Source organism: Zootermopsis nevadensis, unplaced genomic scaffold (assembly GCF_977971745.1).
Source record: "Zootermopsis nevadensis isolate Lab colony 2312 unplaced genomic scaffold, Znev_1.0 Znev_ptg000013l, whole genome shotgun sequence".
NCBI lineage: Eukaryota > Metazoa > Arthropoda > Insecta > Blattodea > Termopsidae > Zootermopsis > Zootermopsis nevadensis.
In genome coordinates, this window is record NW_028259145.1 from 9,016,572 (window position 1) to 9,029,357 (window position 12,786).

Genomic DNA, 12,786 nt, shown 5'->3' on the forward strand with positions numbered 1-12,786 from the left:
CATATATTGTTTCAGTCGTTCGTCAGTTACTTTATCGATATAAAATGAAAATAATAATAAGTTTCACGCCTCACCCATGATGCTATTTTATGTTCTACATAAAAATTATCTTTAAAAAAGGATTCGCATTTATAAAGGTCAATATAGATATATATTTTGGAAATACGTACGCCCACATTGAAGGATGCTGCCTCCACTACAGAAATTGTAATTGTCAATGACTTGTAAATAAAACATATAAATGTCGCACAGCGTAGAAACTCACACAGCTAGACCCTAAGGTAGAATCACACAATTGAAATGAAAAATTCAAAGTTTTAGCACAATAATATTAGTACAATACTTTCTTATTACTTTGATAATTACTATCACATGGGCATTTATATATTTTACTACAAGTCAAATTTCTTCTCATTGATTGTTCAATTTATTTTTCATGCAGACTTATTTAAAACTGTTAATATCCTAATTAAATTTGGCAGCAAGGTGTCCTGCTAGGCGGTCTCTAAGATAATATCTCAGTGGGGCCACCTTTAGCTACCTTCTGGACAATCTATTGAAAACAACATTAATATTAACAAAAGGACAAAGCAGAATATAGCATATATAAGCTTAGGCGAAAAATAAATTTAGGATGTCCAGTGATTAGATGGCCGGAAGCTATAACAGGCCATATCATCGAATATCTGGCAGGATGATGATAATGATGGTACAGGCTACATATTGGCCATCCGCAGTTACCAAATCTGAGCTGCACAATATTCATCAATGGTTAATGCACCGAACAAATTTACATGTCATAAACCTCCAAATTATACACAGGCTATAAGCAATTACATTTTTTATTGAATTTTTATAAAATTATTTTTTAAGTCATTAAGCAAATAAAAGCAATATTACACAAAAGTGCGAGTGAAATACGGCGATGATCGAAGTTACATAAAACGAAAGAGTTGGAGGTGTTCCCTTCCATTCATCTAAATGAAAACCAGACTTGGAACAATGGCGTTTTAGGAAGATAGCCGGCGGGGATCAAGCTGGGCGGAACGCTTTCTGAATGTGACATAATCTCTTATAACCATTCAACTCCGATGTCATGTACCGAACCAACAGCGTACAGCTTTGTTTCTCTTCTTTGAACGTAAAAAATAAGTTGTATTACTAAAAGAAAATGACGGGTCCTAAGTTATTAACTGGAAGTTAATATTGCCAAGTAGACACTATCCTACTTTTAAGAATGAACACTTTGAGAAAATGGAAAACGCAGTGCCAGCAGAGCTAATCGCGAGGTCCTGGGCAAGGCCTATTAGCGAGTGCCCTTAAGAAAAAATACGAGTAAGACATTTTAGGTGGTTTTAATTAAAATTTTAACGATTTTGAAACTACATGTGCAGGACTGACTTACTCTATTCCCACGATTATTCCTATTTTCAGTTCTAAATCCTAACGCGGGTAATTATTTCATGAACTACACATCTGAATACATATTGCCCACCAAGGCCTGAAAGTTACGTTAGACAGTAAACAAAAAGATGGTTTCTGGTTTGTAGTAACTTAAAGAGCAGTCCTTTAAAAGCGAACATACTGACCCAAATAACAACACCATTAGTTAAACACTGAAAATTACGTCACTGTTAATGATTAATACAAGCTGCCAACACCTGCTAATTACTAAGAAACAGTAAGAGAGTGATAATGTTACCGCAGTTATGGAAGGCGTTTAAGATTTGTCGTTTACTATCCACATGCTTTATTGGAAAATTTCTCAATTCCTTCTTCATTTCTGTCGGTCATTTATAAGTTAAATTGCGGATACATCATGAGGAGAAAAGATAATTCCAACACATAACGTATGTATGGGCCCCTACAGGTACAAGACCCCGGGCCGTCTCCTACTTCACCGCCAGTGACAAGGTCACATACGGAAAGGTCTATAAATTTATCTCCGAAAACAATGCGAAAAGAGACAACTGGGAAAATCTAAGTTTAGAATTGACGACAATATTAAGGCGAATGTCAAAGACATCTAAGGATAACATTAAATTAACTCAAAAATCGAATTCCCCAAATAACAAAGTATGTATGCGGAATTGTTTAAGTTTAGTGAAATGTTATCTAGTGATACGCTCTCGAGAACACGGTAACAAACCTTCGAGTACCATAAAACGAAGGGAACTGACACAATCAAACCAGCATACGTTAACAAAACCCTACTATCTTCATGAAATTACTGACACATCTATGCGTATGCATTCACTAACGAACACAGGAAGTACGTTTTCCGATAACGACCAGAGAGTCATCAGCTTTGCCGACAGAGAGATCTGGAGCATCGATTCCCTCGCTTTCCTGGTATGCGACCTTATTCTACAATTAAGCCGTAATTTGCATATTACGTAATACAAAGGAATCCGACATTGTATGAGAATGTTCACGTATTATATACACAGTCTGTAGCTGCAAAGTTTGGAACTTGCAACGTGTACGAGGTGCAAAACACAATTTGCCCTCCATGAAAATAACTCACTGTAGGCTATAGTAGGCTAACAGCTACATTGGCTGCGATGTCGTGTGACCGGGGGCCCGGCTTGCAGGTTACTTTTTAATATGAGTGGTCTACATCACGGGCGAAATGTCTGCTCTGTAACTTTTAGGGAAGAAAATATAAAAAAAATATCAATATACCGGATATTATGAGCATATCTCCGTGGGTATTCATTATTAATTCATCAAATTGTAATATTAATACAAATGAAAATACTTGGTCCAGTACAAAACCACGGTGTAAAATTCATCATATTTAAGATCGTGGTCTTATATTGCTTCATAATGTGCTTGATATTTCGGAATGTGGCTCTATTTCCCATCAACTGATTCGTTGTCAATTACTGACAAATAAACTTTTTATTTTATTTATTAACGACAGTGGTCAGGAACGATCCTGAAACCCCTTAAATACTAAAGTGTATCCTAATCATAAATGGAAGACGATAGAGGAAATAAAACGGTAGCAGAATTATAAGAATCAGGTAATGATACAAGAAGTCAATAACCACTTTTGGAATGTTCAATAATATACGCTAAACAATCATCAATGTCCAAGAGGAATATGTGTAGAGAACATGATGAATGTCTGCAACGACAAGTCTAACGAATTTTATGATGTCTAAATACTGATATAAGTGAATAGAAATTTACGTCAAACACTTTCAGTACGGAAACCGTCTTTATGTACTTGTTACCATATTTTGTACAATTCCATTGCACGGCTTAGAAAATAAACAAGGGGCTGCAATACGTAATCGGAGTCGAAATGTAAATTCTGAAAAAAAGAATATGCTGTTTTGTCATCGTCTTCATTGACAGGTTAAAATTTTGTTACTTTTTAAACTGCTCTGTCTTTTCTTTCATCACTCCTTATCCTCTTTTCAAACGGAATTTACGTTTAGCTACTAATTTAGTATTTTTCTATTATGCATATTTATTCAATTTGTAAGCACCATTTATGTATCTACCATTCAAAGATTTCATTTAAATATTCAACATCACATTTCGTTTTAATATCATCGTTTTAAATCGACCCCGTAACTGAAATCGTTCCACTGCACTCAGAAATTTCGTTTCGCTTATCTCAGCACCTAAATCTCAGATCCACTTTGGCACATAACAACCCTTGTACCGACACAATATCCGTTGTTTAGGCTAAACTTTAGCTTTTTAATTTATTTTAAACGTTGTGAGGAAATTTTAAATATTTTCGTTTCCATTTTACGATTAACTAACAAAACATTACTTAACTTTGACAACTAAAATAGTGTGAAATAATCTAATTATTCCTGAAATTGGACATTTACTTCACACATGTAGTATACTGCTAATATCAAAACAAATACTGCTTTATTACACAGTACGTCATTACCCCGTTTGTTAATGTGTGATATCGAAATATACTGACAAGATTTTAAAGGACTGAGTCCATCTGGTGGTAAGTATGCAGTGTATGGAATATCCCATTACAGTGTTTTAACTCGCGTACTTATATTCGTTTAAGACTGCAAACGCCAGAGTAACATAATACTCTTTACGCACATTAATCCAAGTTAAACCGTATCCCTCTGTTTATTTATTAATGTTATTTGCTAGATTTTCACTTTTGTTGGTAGAAATTTTTAAATCACTTACGACTAATGTTCAAAAAATTGTAACTCGCTTAATATGTACAGAAATATGGTCCTGAAATAATTTTGTATGTGTTTCAATAAGTAATTTAACAATCTTAAGACGCTAACAAAGCTTTGAAAAGACGTACGAATTTACTCACCATCAAAAATTCCTCGGTGTGGCTTCAGCAGAAACTAACACTTCCCAGACATCGGGTCTTGCCACATAACCAGAAAACTACAAAAGAAAGAGAAAAGTTTAATTCACATTTTATTATACACTTCAATACCTTCGTTAACTAATTAACTTGCCACGGTACAAACTTTTACTTGCAAAGACAAAAATTGTTCACCTGATGAAGAAATCGTTTAATATTTTTCAGCCCTGAAGTTCATCAGTGACATCAGAAAAGCCTGTCATTAAAACCCATTTTGAGAGAATTCAATAAATTGTAGAAAGATAGGGTAATTTCTCCAAATATTTATCAAATTCTTAGGCTCTGATTTATTTATATAGCTGCCTATTTTCCGATAGCCAACGCCCAGTCTTTAAATCCACATCGTTTCACAAATAATAACATACAATTCAGCTTGCATACTTACGGAGCACAAAAACCATAGTATACGGGAAACTAAAAATTTACCAAGTAGTAAATACATTTTATATGTTTATTTAATGAAACACCGTATTTACAAAAGCTCACCACCGGCCAGTATGAATCAGATAAATTCATTAGGCACAATCTGCCTCAGAATGAATTTTAATACCATTTTCCAACCAAGCCCAGACAAGCATGTAAAAAATTTATACTAATTTAACAAATACCGTTACATTTTTGTATTACTCAGCACTTAAAAAACTTTAAACGTTGTATAGTTCTAACACTTGGATATCACAATTTATCTGTTTTATGACAGATAACTAATTTCCTAAGATTAATACATTTGAGAATGTGAAATGCGAAACATCAAGTAAATTTGTCTTCCTTAATTTAGACATAAATAAACACTACGAAACTAGAGCAATATAATTTAAACAACTGAAATGCCTGAATATGCACTCTTCAGTATTTTGACTTGAAAGTAGATTTATTAAAGGAAAAAGGCCTACAAGATATAGAATAGACCATGAAACGTTACCATGCAGAATACTAAGGACGAAGTAACAGTGCAGGATCAGAAGTGTGTGCGACAGTTCCTTAAATAACAGCCTCTGTGTGAAACAAGTTACCTCAAGCCTGTACTTGCATAACACTCCATGTTATAAAACAGTAAATTTATTTCGTATCTGTTTACAGCTGTATTCTAGCACGGGTGAATGTAACTTACTCTCACTGAGCGAATGATAACGGGCATATATTTTCCGTTCTTCTTTTTGGAAGTAAATAAGTCTGCTTCTTCTCCGCGAAAATTTCGTGGCAAGGCAGTGGCTGTTTGTTTATCACGAAAGGATATGTTTGTCCTCTCTTAAAAAACGAAATGGGGGCGGGGGGGAATGGATTTTAAAATAATGATAAAATGAAACACATTGCAAAATTCTGAATAATCTGATTGTGGAGAATGCTTACATTAATGACAGATTCATAAGTAAAGTGACGTAATTTTAACACAAAACGAGTAAAATAAAAGCAACTGAGTCATGAATAAAATTTAAGTGCTGCGTGCAGGAAACGTTTATAGAAACGAATTTAATTCTAAAATGTAATCTCAGATATAGAGCCTTGTAGTCGCGCTTTGAAGTACAAACATAATTTAAACCGTCTTTGCTGAAGAGAGGTGAGTAACCTTATAATTGTCATGTAAAAACATCACAGTGTATGGTAATTCAAATTACTGCAGCAAATCCAGTCCTGTGTGGAAAACTCCTTGTGACTCAGTAATGAACTAGCAGTTTACCTCTTGGATTTCCACAGCTGTAACTGCGCTACAGACAGTCAAAGGCGAGAATGACTCTTTGAACAGAGAAGCGCATAGAGAGATTCTTAATGTATTTTACATTAGGACTGACGTAAATAAAAAGAACTAAACTGATTCAGGCAATTTTACAATTGTGTGACGATGATGTGACGCAATGTACGTACTTATATTTATCGTTAAACGTCATACATTGGGGAAAAAAAATATCTTCACTGCGATGAATCCGATGACGGCTAATCGCCCTGACAATTGAAGTAGCAAGGACCTCTAAAACATTGTTAAATTTCTGATACACTACAGTGCGCTACAACCCAGAATAAAAAAATTTTGATCATATATTGTGTGTGCATTTTACATAAAACTACGACGTTTCGGAAGTTTGTTCTATTAGCACATTCGGTAACATGTAGAGGATAATCCCCCAGGTGCTGAGCCCATATTAGAACAACTCCTATTCTTGAACAAAAAGTCGCGAACGGAACATCCTCTCATCGCTATCATCTGTAAGAGATTATCATAATTTTTAACCAAGTTATAATATATATTTCTAACCCGAAACCGTCTGTACGAAATTAGGTACATACTTCCAAGATTACAATCATAATATATAAAATACGTCATGTATAAAATTATGTGTCCTCCAACCAATCACTTCACGACGGAATTAGGAACAATATTATAACTTAAGATTTTTAAATAAAATCATTTACACGATTGATACAATCCAAAGAATAATTATAATCTAAGAACTTAATTCTGGAGGATTAATTAATAAAAGAATATCTCCCACAGAAGCAGAAGGAAAATGTGTTCATTTCAGAATAATTCGTTCTTGTTCGCTTTGAGAAATAATCATTATGTCGGAAAATTAACTTCGCAACACGTAACTCTTTCCCAGTGAATAGAAACTAAGAGAAACTTGTAATTTATAAATAACGGAGTATAGATTATAAAAAAACCAAGAAAGGTAATTAAAATACGAACAGCTGTGCAAGCAGTTTTCTGTTCCTTTTACAAAACAACATTTTGTCAATACAAACGATAGAAATGCCTGAGAGGTAATCATTTCTTTGTAGAATTGTTTCTTATTCAGAATGTTTTCAAATTCACGCATTTACTAAAAACCCCATTCTACAGTATGTATTTGCCATGGAGAATATATAGTTCGCGATCCTTGGCCAAGCATTTGAAGGTGATGGTAATCCGTTAACCGTAACGTTTTGACTTTTTAGAGCTTCGCCTAAATTCTTTCATACAAATCAAGTGTATAAGAAGTAATAAATTTACAACAGTAAAGAATTTGGAAAATAATCGCAATTTTACTACATCTGTCAAGATAGTTAAACGTGAAGATGGTGGGACAGTCCAGTCTCTTACACGAAGCAAATTACGTGCTTTTACATACCGAGACGATTTTCATAATATGCGTTGTTCACTAAACATTAATATTATTTCAGCACCGTGATATCGGATAATCTAGTAAAGACGAAAGAATATCAGTCCGAATCAGACATGTCAGATAATTGTATTATCTAGTTCTAATGTTATAAAACTTATTATAACTTGATTTCATACACTTGGAAAATTAAAAGGTACAATATCACTTATAAATTGGACCCAGTCATTAAACTGTTTAAACTATAATCTACATTTTACATTTTAATCAAAATTTGACTTATAATCCTCTATAATTACGTTATACAGAACAGTAAAAATTAGTTTAACATACTGACTACAGTGGTATAAACGCAAAAAGCTGTTCCAGTTAAATGCTTGTAAAAGTAAGCTAATAATGGCTATTAAGCGGTAATAAGTTACATGTTATACAATTTATTATTTAACTCTGTAATAAGTACTACTGGAATTAATAAAACTGCTCTTTTATGCGAATAATAAGCTAGTATTATTAAGTACTAGGGCAGAACGCTCCTTTCGGAGCTCCTCGGAGGGGCTGGTCAAGTTTTTAAAAAGCAACAACCCAGTCGGGGGGTTGGGGGGTTGGTTGCGTTTTAAAATCTTGTGTAAGAAACTAAACTAAACCCCCCGAATGGAGGGTTAAAACACTTGACCAACCCCTCCTTCGGGGGGGTTGGTTGCGTTTTAAAATCTTGAGTAAGACACTAAACTCGGCATTGTTGTGTTCCACAACAATGCCGAGTTTGTTTATAGTTGGCATTGTTGATGACGTAATTTATTGACGACGACGAAATCACAAATTTTTATAGTACTAGAGCAGGGCGCTCCTTTCGGAGCTCCTAGGGGCGGTGGTCAAGTTTGTAAAACGCAACCAACCTTGGTTAGTCCCAAAGGGGAGTTAGTTTAGTGTCTCATCCAAGTGTTTTAACCCCTGAGTAAGAAACTAAACTAACCCCCCCGAATGGGGGGTTTAAACACTTGACCAAAACACCGAAGGGGTTTGGTTGCGTTTTAAAATCTTGAGTAAGACACTAAACTAACCCCCGTGTATAAACAAATATAAGGTCATATTGTTGATGACGTCATTTTTTGACAACGATGGCTAATCCTTTCGGAGCGCTTCTTGTAATCTGATATTTTACTTCTTTACGTCGATGATCAGAGGCCAACAGTTCTTGGTTAGTCAACTTTCTACGTCCAAACCCACCCTTGCAAGTCTTCTTTTTTTCTATTCTGTTTTTTGTTGAATAGTTCTGATGTTTTAGTTCTTTACGTCGCTGTTCAGTGGCCATCTGTTCTTGGTCAGTCAACTTTCTACGTCCAGCAACACCATTGCTAATCTTCGTTTGTTTTTTCTTTTTCTTTTTTTCTCTTCTGTTCTTGTTGTATACGTTTTTCTATGTTTATCGATGTAACTCTCCCTTCGTTTTTCTTTATTTATTAAATAGGTCTGATGGATTAGTTCTTTACGTCGCTTTTCAGAGGCCAACTGTTCTTGGTTAGTCAACTTTCTACGTCCAACAACACCCTAGCAAATCTTCGTCTGTTTTTCTACGTGTGTTCTTAATATGGTCTCGTTTAACAATGTGAGTCTTCTTTCGCTTATCCTTATTTGTTAAATAGATCTGATGTCTTAGTTCTTTACATCGATGTTCAGAAGCCACCTGTTTTTGGTCAGACAACTTTCTACGTCCAACCCCACCCTTGCAAGTCTTCGTTTGTTTTCTTCTGTTCTTGTTCAATAAGTTTTTCGCTTTTCTTCATTTCTTAAGTATGTCTGATGTTTTAGTTCTTTACGTCGGTGTTCAGAGGCCAACTGTTTTTAGTCAGACAACTTTCTACGTCCAATCCCACCCTTTCAAGTCTTCGTTTGTTTTCTTCTGCTCTTCTGTTCTTCTTGAATAAGTTTTTCTGCGTTTATCAATGCAAATCTCCCTTCGCTTTTCTTTACTTGTTAAGTACGTCTGATATTTTAATTCTTTACGTCGCTGTTCAGAGGCCCACTGTTCTTGGTCAGTCAACTTTCTACGTCCAATCCCACTCTTGCAAATCTTCGTCTGTTTTTCTACAAATGTCGTTAATATGGTCTGGTTTATCGATGAAATTCTTCTTTCGCTTTTCTTTATTTCTTAAATATGTCTGATGTTGTAGTTCTTTACGTCGCTGTTCAGAGGCCAATTGTTCTTGGTCACTCAACTTTCTACGTCCAACCCCACCCTTACAAATCTTCGTCTGCTTTTTTTCCCTTCTGTTCTTATTGAATACGTTTTTCTACGTTTATCGATGTAATTCTTCTTTCGCTTTTCTTTATTTCTTAAATATGTCAGATGTTGTAGTTCTTTACGTCGCTGTTCAGAGGTCAATTGTTCTTGGTCACTCAACGTTCTACGTCCAACCCCACCCTTACAAATCTTCGTCTGCTTTTTTTCCCTTCTGTTCTTATTGAATACGTTTTTCTACGTTTATCAATGTAAGACTTCCTTCACTTTTCTTTATTTCTTAAATATGTCAGATGTTGTAGTTCTTTACGTCGCTGTTCAGAGGCCAATTGATCTTGGTCACTCAACTTTCTACGTCCAACCCCACCCTTACAAATCTTCGTCTGCTTTTTTCCCTTCTGTTCTTATTGAATACGTTTTTTCTACGTTTATCAATGTAAGACTTCCATCGCTTCTCTTTCTTTCTTAAATATGTCTGATGTTTTAGTTTTTACGTCGTAGTACAGAGGACAACTTTTCTAGGTCAGTCAGACGTTTTAAAATCTTGAGTAAGACTCTAAACTAAGTCCCCCGAATGTGGGTTAAACACTTGAACAACCCACGTTTTGGGGATGGTTGGTTGCGTTTTAAAATCTTGAGTAAGGCACTAAAGTAACCCCCTTCGGGGGGTTTGTTTACTTTCTTTTTGGTTGAATATTATTATTAGTATCAGATTACCTTTTTGGTGTTGGCAACGTCTTCTTTCACTTTCCTTCATTTCTTAAATAGTTTTATGTCGCTGTTCCTAGGCGATGTGCTGCTTCTGGAGCAGTGATAATGCGACTGGCTTGAAATATGTCTGATGTTGTAGTTTTTACGTCGTAGTACAGAGGACAACTTTTCTAGGTCAGTCAGACGTTTTAAAATCTTGAGTAAGACTCTAAACTAAGTCCCCCGAATGGGGGTTAAACACTTGAACAACCCACGTTTTGGGGAGGGTTGGTTGCGTTTTAAAATCTTGAGTAAGGCACTAAAGTAACCCCCTTCGGGGGGTTAGTTTAGTTTCTTTTTGGTTGAATATTATTATTAGTATCAGATTACCTTTTTGGTGTTGGCAACGTCTTCTTTCACTTTCCTTCATTTCTTAAATAGTTTTATGTCGCTGTTCGGAGGCGATGTGCTGCTTCTGGAGCAGTGATAATGCGACTGGCTCGGTAGTGAAGCGTTATTTGTTTACTCGGCATTGTTGTGTTGTACTCGGCATTGTTGTGTTCCACAACAATGCCGAGTTTGTTTATAGTTGACATTGTTGATGACGTAATTTATTGACGACAACGACTAATCACAAATTTTTATAAGGAGAAAAGATTCCTGCATTATTTGGCAACCACAACAAGGTAAAAGAAATTGAGTATGTTAAGCATCTAAGGGAGGAATAGAAATCCAGAAAGAATATTCATTAGAATTTTAAGCAAAGAGAAGATGCACGTGTGTATGTGATAACTATATTAAAATAGAATATAAAGAAATGATATGCGATGTGTAAAATAATTCGTCTTGTTAGGTAAAGAAACTAGCGATTGGCTCTTACGAACAACAAAATAATCGAAATTGGCTGTCTTCTGGGTTATAGCACCGTGTAGTCATCACCCCCATGATGGAGGCAGCAAGGGCCTATGAAACAATGGTAAACTTCCACCAGACTAAAATGCGCTACAACCCAGAAGACTATAGATTCATCGCCGTGAGAACGTCAAATCCCACGAGACAATGAACCTTCCTCCGAGCTAAATAGAAGCCAGGGAATTTTACACGTCGCTGAGAAATAATAGTTCGTTGAGGAGAACTCGACTTCATTTAAGTAGATACATTTCCAACACAAAAATTTACAGATCAAAACATTTGCCTATAAGGGAACACGGACAAATGAGTACAGAAAGCACTCTACAATCTAAAAGAAACAAAAAAATTGAGAATTTAATGACTGACTTTTAAAACTCAAAGCTGTACAGAAAAACAAATATGCAAAACAGACTCCCTTAATTCGGTTTCAGTGAAGGACAGTATAGGTCATCGATTCATTTCCATTCCAAAGTAGATTTAAAACTCTGACATCATATCAAATGTCTTTGTCTTCATTCCATGTTCAAAGTTCTAACAAAGTAATTCGTGCACAAAGCAACATTTTACGTCACATGTCCGAGTCAATTAGAGATCCCAAATCATAATGGCAACAGAACTGCATACTTTTAAATAAGGAGTTCTGACACGTAACTTCATTGTGCAATCCTCATTATAAATGCATTGAATCCGGCGACTCAAGTGTTCCATCCTCATAGCTACCCGACATGTTCGATCAATTAATTGAAGTCTTAGGAGGAACTGTTTGTTGTCCTCACTGGAAGCTGAAATGAGCCACTGCCTAATCAGGCCGCCCTTCGTCTTTCCCGTCCAATTAGACTCTCATGAATCACCCCTAGAGCATTCAATAGATCTTGGAGGTTGTTACGGGGACTTGTTAGAGAGCGTTCTCCAAGGGGCTGGCTAATCACACAAGCTTCAAGATATATGTATTCTCTTTCAACATTTAATTCTACGTTACGGTCTGTAGGTGCCTTGGGAATGGATTCCGTTCTATGGATTAATGGAGGAGTGTGTGTTACTGAAGTCATCTCAGCTCATTTAGATTCACAGTACATTTTGCATATGTTATTCTCCGTCATTTGATACTAACTGTTACATTGTGTTTGCATGGTACACGGTAGATTCATTCTATAGACTAAGTATTACATTTTCATATATCACGATATTTAGATTCAGGAACGTAAGAAATATTTTTTTAAGTCACACTGAAGAAACTTCTAAACATTACTGAATGCAAAATGCTCAAAATGAAAGTCCACTGGAAAACAAAACTCTCAGCATTGAATACAAGTGTCTTTTTAGCAAACTGATACAAGTTATACTTGTTCATGTGCTTATAGGCCTACATTTGTGAGCATTTGTGAGAATGTTGCAAAATACACTAAGCCAGGGACATTATCAGAGTTTTATAAATTATGTGCTAACAGAATTCCCACACTATCCGGCAACTG

General features: G+C 35.5%; 1 protein-coding gene and 1 long non-coding RNA gene across 3 annotated transcripts in view; one reads left to right on the forward strand and one right to left on the reverse strand.

Moving 5' to 3' along the window:
* LOC110834112 (cell adhesion molecule 3) overlaps window positions 1-12,786 on the forward strand; it is a 206,635-nt gene that overhangs the window by 158,643 nt on the left and 35,206 nt on the right. The gene's annotated exons all lie outside the window — the stretch shown is intronic.
* LOC147873886 (uncharacterized) lies at window positions 3,229-11,063 on the reverse strand. Its single transcript, XR_015535098.1, has 3 exons — window positions 10,430-11,063; window positions 4,322-4,398; window positions 3,229-3,322 (listed from the first exon to the last, which is right to left on the reverse strand). It is a non-coding gene; the product is annotated as an uncharacterized LOC147873886 (long non-coding RNA).